The 20,238-nt window shown below is 47.3% G+C and overlaps 1 protein-coding gene across 5 annotated transcripts in view; it reads left to right on the top strand.

Annotated features, from left to right (window-relative positions):
• KCNMB2 (potassium calcium-activated channel subfamily M regulatory beta subunit 2) overlaps window positions 1-20,238 on the top strand; it is a 151,272-nt gene that overhangs the window by 39,932 nt on the left and 91,102 nt on the right. The window contains exon 1 of one of the 5 annotated variants that reach the window (XM_075098439.1): window positions 9,200-9,748. The exons of the other annotated variants lie outside the window; for them this stretch is intronic. The gene's annotated coding sequence lies outside the window, so the exon portion shown is untranslated. Of the gene's footprint in view, window positions 1-9,199; window positions 9,749-20,238 lie in introns of those variants that run through there. 5 annotated transcript variants of the gene reach the window in all.

Here is a 20,238-nt window from a genome sequence, read left to right as displayed (position 1 = left end):
GCAAACCACACTTCAATACCAGGTAGCAGCTTCCACGCTTGACAGTGCCCCCTGAGCTCTTCACAGCTTAAGAGACCTCCCTGCTCACATGGGCTTTCCGTCCCTTTCGTACCAGCCAGCAATTAAACCCGGGCAGAGGTTTTGCATGGGACCACGAGGGACAGAGATACTCTGTTCTTTTGGTGGACTTGCTCCCACGTAGCGTTACTGGGAGAGCTGAGAGCCTGTTATTCTATTGCAGTTATTTGCCTCCACCCCGCAGACAGTACAGCATCTCTGGAGAGCCGGGCAGGCGCACCAAGGACTTGCCTGCCCTTTCTGAGGGATTACCTTCGCCTGCTGCTGAAGGCTGAGCGTGGCTTAAGCCCACCAGCCTGGCAGGGGTTAATGAGCCAGCTGAGCACAGCATCGAGGAGGGCGAAGCAGGAGCCAGTGTGCAGCAGAAGGGAAGAAGGGACAGAGCTGGTTTAGTCCTCCATGCAAAAATAATAGCAGCTCAGGGCAGGGGGAAGGTAAATAGACATGCTGTGTGAGACAAACAGGACCCTGGGGGGATTTGTCCCTGCAATACCGGATCCGTCACGCCTCCCCCAAGGGGTGCTCTGTTTCCCGGGATTGGGGTTTTTCACTAGTTTACTGCACCAATAGGTATTTGAAATACAAGCATGAAAACTAAGTACAGGAAACGCATCCTTCTTGCAGCGGCTGTGGGTGGGAGGGGGGCGCATTAGATGCATGAGCCAAGGGTTAGAGACGCGGGGCGGGGGGTGCGCGTGTGGGGGGGGGGCACACCAGGGTGCTTTGATCTTTAAACACAGGCAGCTGAGGCCAAAATACATCCCCCGAGCCTGATCCTGCAACACCCGGCTGGTCATGCTGGAGCTGGGGCGTTATCTGCAGAAGTAAGGGCTTTCTGGGATGCTTTTTCTCCCCGATTTGTTGTATTTACTCACCATTAAAACATAGCTGGTTTCTGTGGTCTAAAGCTCCAGCTGAGAGCCCCCGCGACCGAGGGGTAGGATCTGTGTACAGTTGCACAAATGCTTGTGCAGTGCTTCTTGCTAAGGACACGGCCCCTCGTCCCACTCGGGGTGAACTCCCCAGCTTGCACTGCCTCTTCTGTGCCTACCTTAAAGTCCACAATTTAGAGTCAAGGTTATTTCAGAGAGTCTTAAAATAGAGCAAGTACAGACACAAAAGATTTAGAGAATCTACTCAAAACTTCTCAGAGCAGAGCAAAGGTCAGATTACAGGTGTGTTTAGGGACAAGTTGTTCCTTTTTCTTTTTCCTGTTTTAAAAATTACCTAAAGTGGAGAAATAATGCAGCATTACTTGAATAGGCATAACGAGTATAAAATAATTTCCAACAGATGTAAACAAATAGTGTTAGGTAATTAAAAACAGAGATAACTCACTGGCTAAATTCCTCTGGAGTCCTCTTCACTTCAGCCTTTGATGATACATTAATATTTTTGCATATGTGAGATTGAAAAACTTATCAGGGAGGATGGAAAAAAGAGATTTATCAATGAAAAAACGTGTGTTTATGCCAAAGGAGTGTCCCTGTGGCCTGTGTTAAAGGCAAAGCTTTATCATTCTGCCTTTTTCCTCTTGGAAAGCATCTGCTTGGTTTCCAAATACCATTTCTTCCCCCCCCCAAGTCATTTATCCATAAGCACGTCCCGTGTCCTCAGCTGCTGCGACGATGGGGAAGAGGTGGCAGCTTTGTACAGGGGCTGGAAGTTTTTCACGGTGGGGGAAATGACTTTGTACGAAACCTATATATCTTTGGAGATGTATGTTTAAGACCAAGTGTTGCCCTCAGCGCTATAAATCCTAAACAACTCTACTTCAGTAAATACAGTCAAATCCCTGCAGTCACTGCAGATTTACACAGGAAAATGGAGAAAGACTTTGAACCTTGGTGAATTTTTCATATTCACAACCATAGATCCTCTGCCGGTAGCCACACACCCTGCAGCACCGTGCCACGGAGCGGGCTAACCGAAATCCTTCTTCACCCTCATAAGTGACCATGGCAATCACAGACACGAGAGCCAGGGACATGGAGACTGGGGATATCAAGGCAGTGCTGGGGGAAAATGGAAGAAAAGTTGCCGAGTCTTCCTTGCCACCCCCTTCCCGGGCCCGGCATGACCCTGAGCCACCCCAGAGGGTGCAAACCCCCAGCTCCATGCGCGGTCCTGCTAACGCGCCGTGCATCTGGCGTTGGCGTGGAGGCAACCGCTGGCTCCGCAGCCCGAGGGGAGGCGAGGGCCACTGCGGGCGAGCGTGCTGTTCTGCCTGTCCTGCGCAGGCACGCCTCAGCACACCCCCGCAGCTTAAAGGCGCCTGCTAATGCTCATGCCACAGCAAGCGCCATGAGATGTGTTGCTTGTCCTCAGCTTAAGAGAACCGAAAGAGGCCCACGGAGTCAATGAAGTTGTGACCTTGATGGCTCCGACTGCTTGGACACACAGGAAAACCAGCCCTTCCTTCTGGGTGCTCTTTAGTCCAAAGACAACAAGTAAAACAGCAGCGAGACGGCTGCGAGGAAGCTGCAAGGGAGGCTGTGCGTTCAGGAGCAGCAGCAACACACAACGTAAACCACACTGCACAAAATATGGAGGCCACTTAGGCTGTTTTAGGCTCTTACTGTTCTGAATTTAAAGTTTCTCAGCAAGACAGCGACAACATAAAGCTTCGCAAGACTGAATTTCAGTTGTCACCTTTCAGTTGTCAGGCAAAGTTCGCAAAGCACTTTATAAAGGCAGAGGATCATTCTTAGCTTACAAATGGGGAAACTGAGGCATGGTGCTACAAAACGGCCTCTCCACAGCACAGATCCTGCCTCCCAGGCTATTTACGCAACTGCTTCTGTCATTGCTTCACTGAAAACTCCCCTCGCCCAGGCATGGCAGAGTCCCTTTCCCTCCACAACTTGATCTTTCACACCTGGAGTGCAGAGCTTAGCGTACAGCACCAAATCATCAAAGAAACCCAAACAGGCATTTCGCTGATGCAAAAGACCTTTCAAAAAGGGAGAGAACAGAAATAGAAGCACGAGCTTCATCAGAGTAGTGACTATTCCACCAAAGCAAAGCAGCAGCTGAGTAAAGAATAAAAGGAAGAACAGATTAAAGGAGATACTTGAATCCTCAGGAAAGGAGAGCACTGCATAGCAAATGATCTGCAAGGGGGTGGAAGAAGGCAAGGAAAGAATTAGCTAGCCATAGAGTTGCTGGAGAAGTAATATTAACACAGGAATAGGAACGTATGAATAGAAAAAGCCATCGAAGGCTTGGTGGAGAAACAGCTAGGCACTGTATGTAAAAATCAGAGCGCGTCTAAGTGGCCAATTTGTTTTTTCTGTGAAAGGTGAATAGCACAATGCATTACCCGTCACAAAGCAAGGAAATCACGGCAGAGGTGACTGGAGCAATGCTTCAGGAAATTACTGAACAAGCAAGAAACAACCTCTGATCACGGCATTCCAGGAGAGGAGTAAATGTGGAGAATTGCACACAGAGCTTAGACCAACACGGGCTGCAAATGTTTGAACAGTAATCCATTGCTTAACAAACGAGAAAGCAGCAGGCAGCAATTGCTGCTCAGCAGAACTGTTCAGAGCAGGAAACCATCTCTGCCCAATAGTTGCACACAAAACCAGGCTTTGAAAGCACTGATACTGAGACCCGTACTGAGGAGAGTAAAATCACCAAAGCATGAAATCCTGTTGGAATTACTCAACGCTCGCACTGGAGACTGGCCCCAACAACTGGGTGTGCATCCTCAGATACATATTTTACTACCCTTTCAGCAGTAAACATTCACTGGGCCCAGCAAGCAGCATTGTGTAAGCAGCCTGTTTTGCTGGAATCTGTTTTGTTGCTGTTCAAACTCACGGTCAATCTTCCGTGACTTACTGAGGAGGATTAGGCGCACCAGAAATCATTTAATTTCATCATCTCTGCCAAAAGAATTCAATAGTTTACACTATCCGTTATTGTGAAAGATGCTCTTTCAGTCTGGATTTCCCCTCCACCTAACCATAAAAAGATGCCTGACCAGTATCTGAGCAGAAAACATACCGAAGCCAGTGGAGTGGCCCCTGTTTGCACCAGCAGAAGCAGTCTAAAGCGGGAAAAAGGTTTATGCCGACACTTTTGCTGACAGCTGCCTCAGGGATGTCCCATCTCTGCTGCTCCTCAGTACCACTGAGGACTAGCCATTGGTACAATACGCAGAAGCTTTGAAGTTTCTGAAAATTAGCTGTACTTTATGATATATTTGCTCCAGGTAACAACCCAGCTGGCAAGTATTAATTAACTGGCACATCCAGAAGTGGAAAAGCAGGAGAACAGTAGGCTTTCGGAGATGGAAAGGAAAGCGAAGGAAGAGTTAACCAGTCTCTATTTTTGCAAAGCAAGTATACATACTCTGTTCTCCATCCGCCCCCATAAAGTATGAAGTGTAGCAGATGTTTGGAGAACAGCTAGCCTGATCTATCAGCCTCTATATAAATGAAGGTTGAGTTAGTGAAGAAGGCGGCAGAATAATGTTTACAAGAGAAGAGGAAGAAGATTTCCGACACCTGGGCAACTTAATGATGGCAGATGGCAAAAGCTGAAGGCAAAGAGAAGGAGCAATGCACACCAGCAGCTGTTGAACAAACGGGGAGTAGAAAGGCCTCCACTGAAACTGTGCAGGAAGAATTTAATACCAGCAGTTCTGTTAGAATGATACTGTGAATATGCAAAGAGGAGCCAGTGTTTTAACTCCTCAGACAACTATCATCAAAAGTACCCAATGGATTGTCAACCAAGGAGATTTTCACAGCAAGGAGCCATCTATTTGCATCAAATGCTGTCAGCCTGCAAAGCAGCAACTTCTGGGTCATTTAACACCACTCCAGATGTAGTTATTTTCTCCTAGGCGAGTGGCTCAAAAAGAGCTATGCAAGAAAAAGACAGTCAGCATATAAAGAGGGACAATCAAGCAGCACGTGGAAGTGATTAGCGAGACCGTGTAATACAACTCAGTTAAATAAACAGATTCCCAGGACACTTGGGTGTCCTGTGATTCTCAGCATAAGAGAGACTGCAAGACTATTCCCAAACACAGGGTTGCATTTCACCATCAATAAACAAGTGATTTCTGACTTGATGCTGAAGATAACAGTTTATGACTAGTCACCCAGGGCAGCCTGGCTGTGTTTTCCTGTGGCAGCATGTCTGAAGGTGCAGAAGGCAAGGGAGACCCACCAGAGCTGCAAACTGAGGGACTGACATCAACCAGCTTTCTTGATAATTCTTGCATTTAAAGGACAGAGAAGGGATTAATGCATGTAGCCAAGATAACTGTTAGGAATTTACCTTCCCCCATGCTGGACTCGCCCTTCTTAGGGAACAGCTGCCATCTGCAAAGCTCAGTCCTGAGTTCAGGCTCCACAAAACCCAGGAGTTACCTAGGTGTGTGTGACAGAATTTGGCCTCTTCGAACGGTCCTTCTTCTTGTTTAGACTAATTTTCATTTACACTGTAATTATACATACTTAATACAATCTGTTACCTGCTGTGCACGTCACAGCTGTAGCTATGCCAGGGTAACGCTGCACTGACCACTGACACTCCATAGAGAGACCCAACACGGAAGAGCTGTCGATGGATCATTCCTGCAATTCCTTTAATACGTGATTCTCACCAAGTATCTATGGCTTAGAGAGGCTCCCTGCTGCTGTTTCAAAAAGACTCAGCGAGTGGGTAGAAAGAACACTGTCTGATAGGTATGCAACTTCAAAACAAATTCATACTGTTCCTGGAGAATTTGTCACCACAGGGGAAGAAAAGGTTATTGTGTGTGTAACCTGCAGCTTTAATTATATTGTGTATTTCCCTGTGCAATTAGAAATGTGTATTTGTAACAGATAGTTACACTTTCTAGTTATGTGTCTGTCAAATTCTCTTTATAATTAGCATGACTCATAATGAAATTATGCATTAGTCGCTCAATTCATTATATTGTTTGACTTACAGTCAGCATGCAAACTACAAATCTTCTGCAGTCTTCCTCTCCTTCATCCCCCTTGGCCGTTTCCAAAGCAAATACTGGTCAGAAACAGACAGAGGCTTTTTAAACTGTTGCAACTCCTTTGCAAGCAATGAGTTTTCTCAGAGTGGCTACTGCTGCAGAGCGGAGCAGCAATCTCAGCTCCTACAGCAGTCAATAGGGTTTTGCTGATGGAGGTCAAAGTGAAAGCACGTGTGAGCCCTCTGTTTCCCAGGGCAATCCTACTTTGCAGCATTCATACAGTCCAGGAAGTCAGAAAATTGCCATACCTGATGAGATCAGTGCTCCACCGCTCTTTGTATCTTCTTTCCAGCAAGGAGCAGATTGGAGCATCAGAAAAATGCAACAGCAGCAGAGCCATAGCAAGGGCGGGGAGTATGCATGAGCCCCAACACTGGTGGCAGCTGCTGTTGCTGCTCAGTGATTAGAGAAAGCCTGAGGAAAGGGGGAGCATCTCAGAATATCTCCCTAAGACTGAGCCATTTTGAACTAATCAGCCCCTAGATCTTTCTGATCATCCTCCGCTGGCTTACACCTCACATCTTGAATGGTTTGCCCCCCTTTCAGTTACCACCCAATGAAAATACATCTCCTTGTCCCTTCCAGTGCGCAGCACTCACGGGTAGTTATCACCTGTTGACCACCAAGTCTGAGTGACTTTAACCTAAGGCAAAGGATTGAAGCCTTTGGGATCACTGTGGCGGGGCGGTCCATCGGTAATGTATTCACCGCATAAGGAAGTGGGCAGCTGGGATAGTCATCCGGTTTTTATGAGCCACCTTGTATACAGCACACATAATTGGTGGGCTGCGGACATGGGTGGCGATGGTCACCTACTTTAACCTGTCATTGAACACTCTTGTGTCCAGTTCAGCACAGAAATCTCTCAAAAGGTCATCAACAAAGTCAGCACCCCTAGACCTGTGTCTCTGCAACAGGAATCTCCCTAACGTCTCTTGAACTGCTGTGTCATCCCACTCAGAAATCAGCTCCGCAGCGAGCCCCTTAGCGAGGCACAGGTATATTGCTCAGGACAAGGAGAACTACTCTTTTTTCCCCCTTTTTGTCTTCTGCCTTAAAGCGAATGTAGTGTTTATGAAAAATACTAGATAAATAGCAGTGAAAATTTTATTTAAATTATTCACAGAGCAGGTATCGTTCTGGGAGATGTGCTGGGAGTTGGCATGCAACAGCCCACCCTGAGACTTGTGCCTAAAAAACTAAACGTCCCGTTTGCTCTCACCAATTCTGGGAGAAGCTTCCAGTGTTAATCCCCCACTGTAAACTGGGAAACCAGACTGGAGCCCTGAGACCTCCCCTCTAACACACCGACTGTGTCAGGTGCAGGGGGTGAAAAGGGGAAGGGAGGACGTCCAGGAGCGACAGCAAGTACAGGCATGGGGAAGCACAGGGCGCAAAGGCAGCCTGGGTAGGAGCAATGTTGATCTGGGGACAAACATCATGCTTGTGGTAGCCCCAGATGTCCCCATCAGCATCTATGGCTTGCTTACACCAGCAGCACGCTTGCTCTGCCTCAGCAGTTCCCACGAAGGCCAATTCAGAAGGAGGGGCTGTAGCACACACTAGTGCACTGTTCGGTAAAGCCCTTGGCAGCGTGTTGGTGGCAGGAAACGATGTGGAAATCAGCCTGGAGAAAAGGAGGCTCAGAGGGGATCTCACCCCCACGTACCAGCACTTAAGGGGCAGCTACAAAGGAGATGGAGACTCCCTTTTTACACGGAGTCCCATGGAGAGGACAAGGGGGGATGGACACAAGTTGCCCTTGGGGAGATTCCGACTGGACACGAGAGGGACATTTTTCACAGTGGGGACAGTCACCACTGGAATAATCTCCCCAAAGGGGTTGGCTCAGCCACGTTGGGCACCTTCAAGAATCATCTGGGCAGGGTGCTGGGCCATCTTGTCTAGGCTGGGCTCTGCCTAGAAAGGTTGGACTAGATGATCCCTGAGGTCCCTTCCAGCCTGGGATTCTGTGGTAATAAAAAGGGGTTTAGCTTGGCCACTTTCCCCCTGGGAGCAAGGCAGAATTCGCCAGCTGGTGCAGCACAGACCAGCAGCCTCCTCTCCAGCAAGGGCAACCTTCAGGTAGTCCCTAACAGTCACCAGAGCAAAGGACCAACACAAATCCGAATGAGATCTTCTCAGATGAGAAGGATCGCACCTTACCCAACCCTCAGTGCCCTCAGGACCCAGCCATTTAAAAACCTAATGTGTGTTTGCCGTTAGTGCTCTCTTAACCCCTTCACTCCCACACGGTGAGGCAGCCACGGCTAGGTTTTTGCTGTGATCTGATTTCCTCCTTGATCTCTCTAACCACCATTCATTTCTGAGATGTCTCCACGCATGGTATTTTCATTTTAAGCCAAGGGCTGTGAACCGGGTGGTACCAAGAAGTTAGGCAGGTGCTGAACAAGCAGCAGAAGTGCTAAGTCCCCCCTTGCTCTCTCCCAGCCTGCCTTGGCAGCAGGTTGCCTCTCCAGCCCTTCAGCCAGCGTGCCATTGCTGCTGGCAGGGACACATCTGTGCTGGTGGCTTTTACATCTGCCCACTAGGGACCACACCGAGATCAGCAGCACTGAACTGACAGCAGATGTTCACAAGCTTTGACCCGTCTTGACCCAGGCTGGTCATTAACTGACAACCAAGAAGAAAAAGTCTCAGCAGAGCACTGAGACTTCCAAGATATTTCCGGGATCTAGGGATGCGCACGGTTTTCCTACAAACAGCAGTATCCAATAGCATCCTCTCACCACCCCTCTTCCACACATCACAGGCACCGCAAATGCCAGTGCATCGCTTGCGTTTCTCCTGCCCATCGTTATCCCCGGTGCTGCCAACTTGCAAATTCAGATCGCAAGGCTGTGCTACCTGCAAACTGCACTTCGCCTTCCAGGAAGCATAGCGTGCGCGCCACTGTGTAAACACAGACCACGGCAGGGTCCATACGTCCCCCTAATTCGCTTCATGCCACATCTGCCTCTCAGAGTTTTATGAACTTTCAGCTTCCAATCACTACTTCCACTAACTCCTGCGGCAGCCCCGGCTTGCGGTGGGGGCGGATGCCGTCGCGTTCATTTTGCTGTTCGCATCAGTCGCGAGAGCTACGGCACCTTCCATTCCCGGGAGTGGTTTTCTCCTTAGTTTCAAAACAATGTGTGAAACCCTGCTCTGCAGAAACAGTAGCCTCAGTAAGTTTAAGGATGACTGAAGCTATTTCCTCTCCTAGGGAGGTTTAAAAACTACGGAGGGATGAATGGGGTTAGACCTATCGCTGCGTTTCTCGCAGGCATCCTATTACAGCGCTGAATAAAAGCAGGAATGGCATGTCTAGCCTAGGTTAAGAAACCCTACTGAGAGCATGCCTTAAAAGCACCACAAAACAGCCTTAAGTCAGCTTGAGATAACTAATTTCAAGCATGGCTGTCTAGTGTGCTTGTCATTCCTATTGTTCTTTCAAACTCTTTCAGACATTTTGAGCAGGGAGTACTAAGCTATGAGTTAGCAGAGGTTGTGACTTTAATGGTCCAAAAAGGTTTAAGCACCAGGAGGGAACGATGACAGCGCTTAACAACTGGTGGCAGTTTGGAGGATTCCGCTGGATCTCTGTTTATTAATAATTAGGCTTCGCCTCGGAGGAAGATGTGACAGCTATCGGAGGTAGGATTTGCATGGGAAACAAAGGGAGCTGTTGCTGCTCGGTGCCCATTGTTTGTGCGCTGCTCCCCGGCTTTCCCAGCGCAGCCAGGTGCAGTCGGCAGCGGCGAGGCGGTGGTGGGGAGGGGGTGATGGGACGGAGGGGAGAGCCGAGGGTGGAAATACTGTTGATAGTCCTGCGTTTTATGGCAGAAATGCCTCGAGGACGAACTGGCTCGAATCTCGCCGCCTGCTGAGTGTGCATTCCACGCTGCTCTTCCCACGGAGTAAAATACATAGAGGTCATGCAGAAAACACTTTACTCCTTTTGTACCGAGCCAGCTGGGCTGTTTCTGAGGCGGGAGAGAGGAAGCTGCCCTAAAATAAAAGGGGAAGAGGAGAGCTATGGATCCTATAAGATGAGGGAGACATGCTATTAGCGTGTAAAATGTGTCTGGAGTGCCACCGATGTCATTTGAAAAGGGGAAAACAGAGCGGGGGGGGGGGGGCGGGCGGGATTTTCCACGTGAGGAACTCCTTAGGTTATAACCTATTGCAAAAAAAAAAAAAAAAAAGCACGATGTGTCCATCCATTTTGCATAATCAAAGCTTCCTCTGCACTGTTGGCATTGTTTTGCTGGACAAGGATTGTAGTCTCAGACAGAAAAAGGTATGATTTCCCCCTGTGCCGCCACCAGTCCCCTGTCACCCTCCCTCCCACTGAGAAACAGCAGTGTGGGGAAGGATGTAAACGCCGTTTGGTCGGATGCTGAACAGGCTGGGAGCGAGGGCTGAGGGGGGAATAGTATAACAGGGAAGCTTCCCCTTGAAAAAGCGTGTTTCTCCCCAGCCAGAAGTCCAGGAAGCGATATGCAAGGTTAGAAGCCCCGTGTACTTTTCCCTGACGCGCCTGTTTAGCATTACCAGACAAGAAAATGTCTGAACATCAAAGAGCCGGGTCTGCGCGGCACAGCAGGGTGGTGAGGTTTGCGTGGGGTCCTGGGCAGCGCTGGGCTGCAAGTTTGCGTTTTTGTCATTGCCTATGACCCTCACCGAGATAAGCAGCGGGGTCTAAACGAGTGAAAACCTTACGTGCATGCAGATGCGGAGTCCTTATCATTTGGTGTGTTTGTGATGTTCCCTGTGTTGATGAATTGTTTGGACTCGTGCATTAAAGTTTCATTTCCAAACATGAGAGAGACTTCGGAGTGAGCGGTATTTAGTAACAATAAAACGTTCTGCTTGCGGAAATGCTTCTCACAGGAGCTATTAAAAATGCACTTAAAGGAGCTGAGAGCTTGCAGTAAGGGGTGTACTATCCCTTGCTCTGCTAAATTTTAAAATTAAGGTTATGATACCATTTTAAATCTACTTTAATGTGGGTGTTATCAGGCATACTTTACAATACAGTTGTCAAAAGCTCACAACTTGAGAGAATTCTGTTAGACTGATTGTTTTCATTAGATCTTCATTAGAAAAAGAATTGCTATACAGCAGGGACCTACCAAGTCATTTGAATTTACTCACGCTAACTAATGTTCCCTTTAAGGAGAATTTCAGTGTATTATACTACGTTGTAAATAGGTTGTGATATAATTCATTTAATAACAAAACACTGATGATAATTTAACAACAAGAACACTCAATGCATTCGGTCACAGTAGATAGAGCTTGTGCCAAAGAGAAGCAACACTGGCTCAGGAGTGGTAAGGACTCCTTTTAAGAAACACAACATAAATATTCTCCATCAGTTCCAAGCAACAACTTTTCAGTCAAGTGCATTACTCTGCATTGCAAATTGGGGGGAAAAATCATTTCAACCTGTGTTATCCTCACCACTTGGTATATAACGATATGAGTGAAAACTTTCTTCCAAAGAAATCGTTTCTAGCAGTTTGCAGTGTGGATCAAAGAGATTTTATGCAGCGATATTAAATCTGTCTCAGAAATAAGCAATGCATATGGAGATCAAGTACCTACTTTGTCTTCCCTGTCCCACTTTTGTCTAGAGGCTCGGACAATTTTACTTTGCTTTACTTCAGTGCCTTTCTGAGGGAAGGGGCTGGAAGGGTAAAACCACAAGGAGGTGGCAAACGGCGCTCAAACTGCGCCCAGCCACGGCCTTCTGGGGGGACTCGGGCGAGTCCCCCAGCCCCTCTGCAAAACGGGCAGGGTTTGCAAAGTGAGAGTGAGGACAGCGCTCTAACGGTGCAATGGAAATACAGGCGGCGGTGCTCAGGGAACGAGGCTGAACACAGAGCTCCGGGTAAGGCAAATACAAGGCAAAATTCTGTAGCAGGAGCAGGTTAATATTTCAGACATTTTCAGCTGTAAAATAAGACATATTGCAAATCCCGTGATACAAAACCAAATTTGCTTTCAAAACTATTCCAGAATAATTTGCCACTTACAAAAACTTCTGCCAGCAGCAAATATCCATTCATCTGAGAGCCTGTCAGAAGTGACTCCGAAGCTCTCAGCATCCCCTTTGCTCCATCGACATACAGCAGATAATGAAACAAACTGCATCAGATTGATTCACTGCACTGAGAAACAATTTCCTTGTTTTCTTCAGATGCTCAGTGAGTACTTTTTGCCGCGAATCTCACTTGCCCTTCTGCCTATGAATTGTCTGCGGAGCTCACGCAATTTTCTAATGTATTTATTTGATATTATTTGGGAATTTCTTTAGTGAATAACTCTTGGCTTCCAGATCTTTTGGGAATGGCAAATGTTTGCAAATTCATCCCGCATTGCTTAGTTCAGTCATGTGGCGTTCCCTTGATTAGATGATTTGTACAGCTAACTAGCAGGAAGTGAATTGCAAATTTCACAGCCAAGCGTACTGTTTCGTATTGGGTTTCCATCACTATCTGAGCAGTCAGGTTTAAAATTCATGTCTTGCAAGTAGTCATAGGAGCAACACATAAGCGCTGAAGTGCTCCCACCAGACAGATGTGAGAGCCGGGTTAAACAGCTTTCACTTTCATATGAATATTCATGAAAAGTGTTTGAATCCTTGCAGCTCAGTTAAAATGAACAGTCAGCGTCATCCATCGCGTGCTGCATGGGCCATTCTCTCACAGCATTTGCCATGTCCCTACCTTCTCCCTAACGCTCCTGTATAAGCCCACGACACCTGGCGAAACTGCTTGTGCAGCCAAAGCAAAAGGGAAAATACCACCATCGTGGAAATTTCTACATTTTCCACGTTGTAGCCGCTCCTGTTGTGCCTGTCTTGCACATTGCACGAGACGAAGAGGTCAACGGGGAGGGCAGCAAGAGAGCATCAGTGGTGATGTATGAGCGTAGGAGAGAAAACATTGAAAGAGGGAAAAAATAAGGATGACCATAGGTAGAGGGGGATCCGCCGCATGTCGAGTACATATGTGGGAGGTAGGGACTGACAGAGCGTAAGCACATAAACACACTAGTATAATTTTCAACAATTAATCTAATGAATTTGGGTTCATTAACCTCAAGGTTTATGGTCTTACCAGACCCAGCCCACGGCAAGCCCTGGAGCTGCCGCTCCCAATCCTTCCCCACGCGGGCGCTACGGGGGTGCTCACTGCAGGTGCAGCCAAGCAAGGAGGTGAGGTGGTTTAGCTTTTGTCAGGCAGGGGTCTGATGGCATGCCAGGGACGTATGGAGGAGCTGTGAAAATAACAGACAAGAAGAAAACTAACTAATACCTGACGCGTGGTTTAAAGGCAGTGAAAGTCAGTTGGGTGAAGAATTTCTGTCAAGCGTGTTGTCTCAGAGGCAAAAAAAAAAAAATCAGCCGTCAAAACATCAATCTCTTTTGACGAAGAAACAAACAAGGAGGAAAAGGTTATAAAACACGAATATATTTGCCTTTTGAATTATCTTTGCGCTGTACTTATAACATATAGGAGGAAACCTCAGGTCTCCTACCGAGTGAGCTGTGCTGTCCAACTACTTCCCGCTTTATGCAGAGTAAACCAGGTGCGTGCTGAATCAACAGGGCTGCTGTGACTGTGCGGAGCCAACCGGCAGTGTTACGCCCCCGTTAGGTGGCCTTTTTTACCTCTTCAATGATTTTTCAAGTCCAAAGATCCTAAATATCCTTATTTGTTCTAAAAACAGGAACGCATCTGCGTTGCACACAGCAAACACTCCCTGCGAGCCGCACAGCGAGTGACACTGCGGGCGGTACGTGTGCCTCCATATTCTGTCAGGGCACATGTAATTCCAGGTTAATATTTCTTGGGGAGGGTAAGAGAATGGGAAGAATCAGAGGAGCTAAAATCAAAGCAAGCACAGAGGATCTTTGCCAGGACAAAAATTGACTCTGTGTACACTGGAATGAAATTCCCACTTGAAACTCCCCCTGGACACCACTAAAGCTCCCATTAGGTCTTCCAATACCTCTTTTTCTTTCTTAATATCAAGCTGTCCTATTGCCCATAATTAACCCCCATCTCTGCTTGTGCCAAGTGGGATAATTTCATATGGACCACTTTTAAAGAAGTAGATAATTTTTAAAGGGAAAACACAGAAAAAGTCAAATCCCAGCTCTCTCTGCCTACCTCGCCAGCTGCCCCTCTGGTCCATGCTTTGGTGCCTCTGATGCCCGGTCGAGAGCAGAGAGCTCCCACTGGCAAGCCCTGCAGGGACACACAGCAACATCTTGGAGCTGTAGCATCTTTTCCTAAGGTCCTTCAAAGGTTGGAGGCAGCAACAGTCATGAGTGCACCTGGGTGTCCCCATTGTTTATTTATCATCTACTAAAACTCCACAGGAGTGACCTGGCAGCTCTGAGGTCCTCAACGGTCTTTCAAAACTACTCTGGTAATTGCAGAAGCTCTTTAGGCAAGCCTTTGCACCACGTAACTGGACAAAACCTCATCAAAACCTGCACGAGCCTATCTTGCCTGCTGAATCCTTGGCACTGATCTGCCCCACAGCTCCCCATCGCAGGGGACTGGTAGATCCAAAAGCAATAGGGAAGGTGTCCTTCAGGGGAAAGGAGAAAAATTTCAAACAAGCCATAGATGTTAAGCATCTCAGAAACACTAAAAGGGGGTTATAGCCAGATCACCAGACTGCAGACGTGATGGGCACAATAACCAGCCAGGACCCATGCCCCAGCCATCCTCAGGTACCCAGAAATTTTGTCTGAATTCAGTGTTCCTCCCGTGCTGTGTGCCACTGCATTGTCCTAAATGAATGACTGCCAGAAGGGTTTTGAAGACCAGAGGAGACAAAAGAGCATTTCTCCCATTCCCCCGCTTCCCTTTCAGTGGCTCAGGGCAGGACTGAAGTTTCTTCTTAAGCCCAAAGTGGTTCATCTGCCCGAGGTTGCCATCCTGGCAGGATCCGTCTGGACAGCACTGTCCTTGTGTGCCTGCTGAGGCGCGGAACCAAAGAAGGGACGAGATAACACTGCCTGCCTTAAAGAAGTGTCGCAGAAAACAGTCAGTACCCTTGGCTGTATTTTACTTGTGGGCAAGCTATTTTCCACCTCAGCAGAGTGGTACTTCTTACTGACAACCATTAGTTATTTGCAAATTTGGATAGGCCTTATAAACGTCAGGCTCCTGAGTGAATAAATAATGTTTCAGCGCAATAACTTGAAATAAGTCAAACTAGGAATGGTGAGAAGACCAGGAGTATGGCCCCTTTGGGACACACTCCCTACCACTTCTAATTAATATCTTGTACTTAAAGCATCAGAGCCCATGGTTAAATCAAAGTCAGAGGAAACAAAGGAATGTAAAATCCTTCTGGAGGCTGTGTCCCTCTCCATCCACGGGAGCCGGCGTGCACCTCAGTGCTACTGCCAGACACACCGACTCCCTGACCTTGGTTACGTGGGTATGTTTTTTGGGGGGACGGCCCAAGGGACCCAGAAGCCAGGCTGCCCTGGCAGCTTCCAGCTGCCCCTCGCTCTCCTGCTGCTTCCCCTTCCCACCCAGCCACCCCCTCCTGCACCTTGCCAGGCTCTCCTGGCCCTCTGGGAGCCGGTTCGGCTCACAAAACCTCCAGAAAACCATGCTTTGCTTTTGGCTGGCTGAGGGAGCCCAGCTGGGAGCCAACGAGCACTAAAGCTGGTACAAGAAAAGCAGAAGGGCCTAGCCAGGAGCGAGGTATGGGGAGCAAGGAGCAGTCAGTCCTGACACAGCACGTTTTCTAGCTAAACACCCCTAAATTACTCTGTCCTAATGACCCACTGAGACTGCTGCAGAAGCAGGCTTCAGATAACCACGCCTTGACCCCAGCAATATGTTCCAGAGCCCAAGGATTGTAAAAGAAGTGAAGGGCAGAAAAGGACAACAGCTTGTCCGCGCTTATTGGTCTTTGATCGTCAGGACCCATCTAGCTATCGATGAGCAGTTTTTAAGCTTGTATGTTGGATTCCAGAGCTGCTGTTGTGGTGATAGGGAAAGAATTGATTCAGCTGTGAAAAATTGTCCTTGCAGAGCAGGTGTAAGGATGACTGTTGTGATTTGATGACGTTTACCAATCCAGGAAATAAGAGTGTCAGAAAGCAGGCCTGAATGGAAAACATCAATGCAACTAGGGCATCTTTCAATTCCTTCAACAAAGCATATACACTTCAAGGCATGGGGAGCAATAATCCAAGCAGGGAACAAAGGAAGTTCATTTGCAAAGATAGCATTTTATTAACGGGATGATCTGCAACTGAAAAGTCCCCTGACTTTTGAAAGCCCACGTTAATGATGCATCAGGGTATAGCATAAACTTCTGACGAACTCCCCTTCTTTGCCTGCTTCCATACAACACGTTGATCTTGCTGCCACTCTGCTCTTCCAATTATTAATTGCTTGAAACACGTATTCCCCCATCTTGTAAAAAGCGTCACTGGTTGTAAAATACCCCAAAAAGTCCACAGCAAAATCTTTTCTGGTAGAGTTTAATTAAGATGATCCAGTAATTTGTGTGCAGTTGATCCGGAAAGATTCTCTCACAGGTAAACAAGCTTTGTAAAAATATTGCTTTTATCCCTTCTTGCTTTCTGTTTCAGTCATATTTCAAGTGGATTAGTATAATCTTTCCTCGGCCAAACCCCACAGTCAGTCTATTCCATCATTGTTCTAATTTTACAAAGAGAAAATGACTGAAAACAATTAATTAAAAATCTCTTCAGAGATGCATATGTGCATGCGCTTATTCACTAATAACTCACAAAACACCTCTGCATTTTAAGACAATTTATCCGGTGCATTAAGCGTGAACAGGATGTCTTTGTTAGGTGCGCCTGACTTTAGATGCTTCCCTACATGAGCACACTTGTCGTGTGGAGATACCTGCAGTAACTCAGCTCAGTCAGAGAGGATCCCCTTCTACACTAGGTTTGAGTTTCTAAGTGGGTTTATTTTTTCCTGTGTGATGAAGTGGATTGATTTCAAGTGAGGAGTCTCGCCCTGCTGGGACCTGGACTGTCAAAAGCCATCGCAGAACTTGTGAAATTCTGTCGTAACACCAGAAGCCCCAACTCCGCTCCAGAACCAGCAGAGTTCAGGGAAAATCCCCAGTAATTGGCAACAGAAGTTTTCTCAGCACCGATATTCTGCCAGACTGAGACGTTATTTTAGGCACACACGGGCACCCACACGGGGCAAAGTGCTAACACAAACAGTAAACTCTATTGACACCAGTGAATTTGCCATCAGCAAGAAGACACAAGTGTCTTCACACTAAAACCTTGGGCTAGACTCTTCATAAGGTCTTAAGGATGATCCAAAAGGCAAATTCCCATTTTGTAAAGTTTCTCTGATTTCTTATAAGCCAAATAAAAACTCTAGATTTCCTTGAATTCAGGGTGAGGGAGGAAGAAATCAAGATTCTCAATCTCAAAGCTGTGCCCTTCCTTAATAAAACCCCAGCACATCTGTGCCGGGAACGTAAACGAGCGCTGGCATCCAGCGCAAGGTGCAGAGGTTCTCCTGGCAGAGCAGAAAGACGTTTCCTCTGCAGAGGTGTTCATGCTCTGTGGTGAGTGTTCACCTACAGAGTCAATGCAGCAGCCCTGTTAGTCTTGCAAGCACACTTCCCAGGTGATTTAAATATACCTGGGGAGGTTCCTAGAAGATTTCATGTACTCCACCTCTTCTTTGAGCAGGAAATCTTGGGCAAAGGTGCTTTGCCAACCCTCTTTGTCACTGAGTTAATATATGCCTTCTTCAGCCTCCATTAAAACATGTTCTGTTTGTCTACTCTTTCTACTCTCCGTTCTGCTTGTCTCTATTTAAAAAGCCTCACATATCACAGCCTGCTGGTCACTAGCCAGATATCCAGATGGTACTTATGTACCACACTGATAGGTGCCTTAGAAATAGCAGGGAGAGACAGAAAAAAATATCACGGGAAGATTTCAGATGCTCTTTTTGATAAATGGCATTTGTAGATCCAATTAGGTGGTCCCCTCCTCTGGAAAAGCTGGGGAAGCAACAGCGCTTGCAGTCCCACAGAGCAAACACGCGAGGTCACGTCTCTCACCATCGGGTTTTAGCTTTCCTCTCAGAGCAGCGTCAGGTGGGTGGTCTGTCTGTCCATCCCTCTTCTTTGAAGGATGCCAGGTTTTCGTCTGGGTGCGAAGGTTCCTCTCCGTGCCCGTCACGGTACTGCCTCAGCACCACAACGCGGCAACAACTACTTCTGCACAGACAACTGGTGTCTGGGATAAAGAACAAACACTGCTCACCTTAGCCGTGTGAGCATCCCTCTGGCAATAATCAGGCTAATTGCCTCAGTAAGGCCGGCAGGATTTGGCTCTAAATCAACCACCAACATGATTTAAGCGTAAGTGCATGAGTTTTTTTACAAGTCCAAGGCCCACTCATTAAACATTATTTACGTCTCGCTCAGAAATGCTATTTCTTTAATCTCTTCCATTTGCCAAGGAGAAAGGTAGAGGGAATGAGGTTTTCAGGAGCACCTCTGTGAGCAGGGGGCTGAGCCCACCCCAAATGCAATGGCAGGGAAGACGGGTCTCCTTCCCCTGCCCATGGGAACACCAATTTGCATCGTGCCTGGGGATCCCACCAGCCCACGCGTGTCCTCCAAGGACGGCACAAAACTGCAGAGGAATCTGCCGAGAAGGGAACCATTTCCCAAACCTGCTGTGGCTGCGTGTTTGAGTCATACCTTGAAGAGTGAGATAACATACCCTTTAAAATATTTAGCTTGCTCAATAAAACTGATATACACTCTCTTTACCTACAGAAATTTCTAGATATTTTTTTTAAATCCTATTATCCAGTAGGTGGGTAACTTCTGGCAAATATTTTAGCATGATAAAAAGGTACCAGCAGCTTCATTTTGTGGGGTCTGGAGGGGGCAGGGAGTTAAAATCCTCAGAGTCAGCGGGTGTGCTGCGCTGGGTGCTCCCCAAACCGAGGTTCCTGGACAAGGCACTGACGAGACAGGCTTGAAATCCCACCTCCACCAAGGGGCACATGGCACAGATCGAGGGCGAGCCCTTCCATCGGTCTTTCAGAGAACTGCATCATGTTAAATAGCGTTTTGGGAAGTTTCGACTGTTTCTGTAACCGCAGGCCTCGGAATAGCCCCGGGCCCGGCTGCGGTCGGTCGCGCCTGCCCCATACGTCGGGGCGAGCTGCTCCTGCTTGCCGCGGACGTCAGTGCCGCAGGGCCTTTCCCTGCGCTGCAACGGGAGTGACAGCTGGCAACAGACGCACAACTGCAAGCCTCTGGGGCCTCCGATCAAAACCCAACATGCTCATGGAGTTCGGAGACCCCGAGGGCTGGGGAGGGGGCGCGTAAGGTGGTCGAGGGACCACTTTTTCCACCTACGACCTGCCTCGGCCCTGCTGAGGTGTTTAAGGCTCCTGGTGGAGCTAAAGCTTTTTTCTAAGCAGTCCCAGTTCGTTGCCTCCCCTCTTACAAAAATCTCCACACGTCTCTAAATCATTTTCACTGTCAATCTCCGGACTCTTTTTATACCCATTAAAGACTTTATGAGATAGGATGACCAGAAATGAAAAAAGATTCTGAGGATAGAGCATGCAATTGATTTATGTTAATGGCACTGTAATAATATTTTCAGTGTTTGATTTCTTTTTCATTCTGTACACAGCTAAAATGTTGATTACTTTTCTATTCCTCTCTCATTTGTTGAGCAGCCACTCATACTGGGCTCCACAAATTTATTCTCAGACCTGTCTCCACAGCAGTTAAAATATAATTAATTTAAAATCCACCAACACACAAGAAGTTGAGATGATTCTTTCCAATCAATCTTACTAGAATTCATCAATGAACTTCACCAGCTGTCATGCTGCTCATATATTTGTCTTTGTTAAACTCCTCTGACTTCACTAGCTTTGACACATTTAACAACTGTTAATACTAAAAAAAACCCAACCTTGTAATTTCTATTGAATGACACCGTAAGCCTTAGAAGCCCCCAGATATGCAGGAATAAATATCGTAGTCACCTGTGACAGCATCCTTAATGATTTTTGCATTTATTTACGCCGATAACTTTTATCTCTTATGCAGAT

Source organism: Phalacrocorax aristotelis, chromosome 7 (genome assembly GCF_949628215.1).
Source record: "Phalacrocorax aristotelis chromosome 7, bGulAri2.1, whole genome shotgun sequence".
In the NCBI taxonomy this organism is placed as follows: domain Eukaryota; kingdom Metazoa; phylum Chordata; class Aves; order Suliformes; family Phalacrocoracidae; genus Phalacrocorax; species Phalacrocorax aristotelis.
This window is presented reverse-complemented; position numbering and strand designations above follow the sequence as displayed.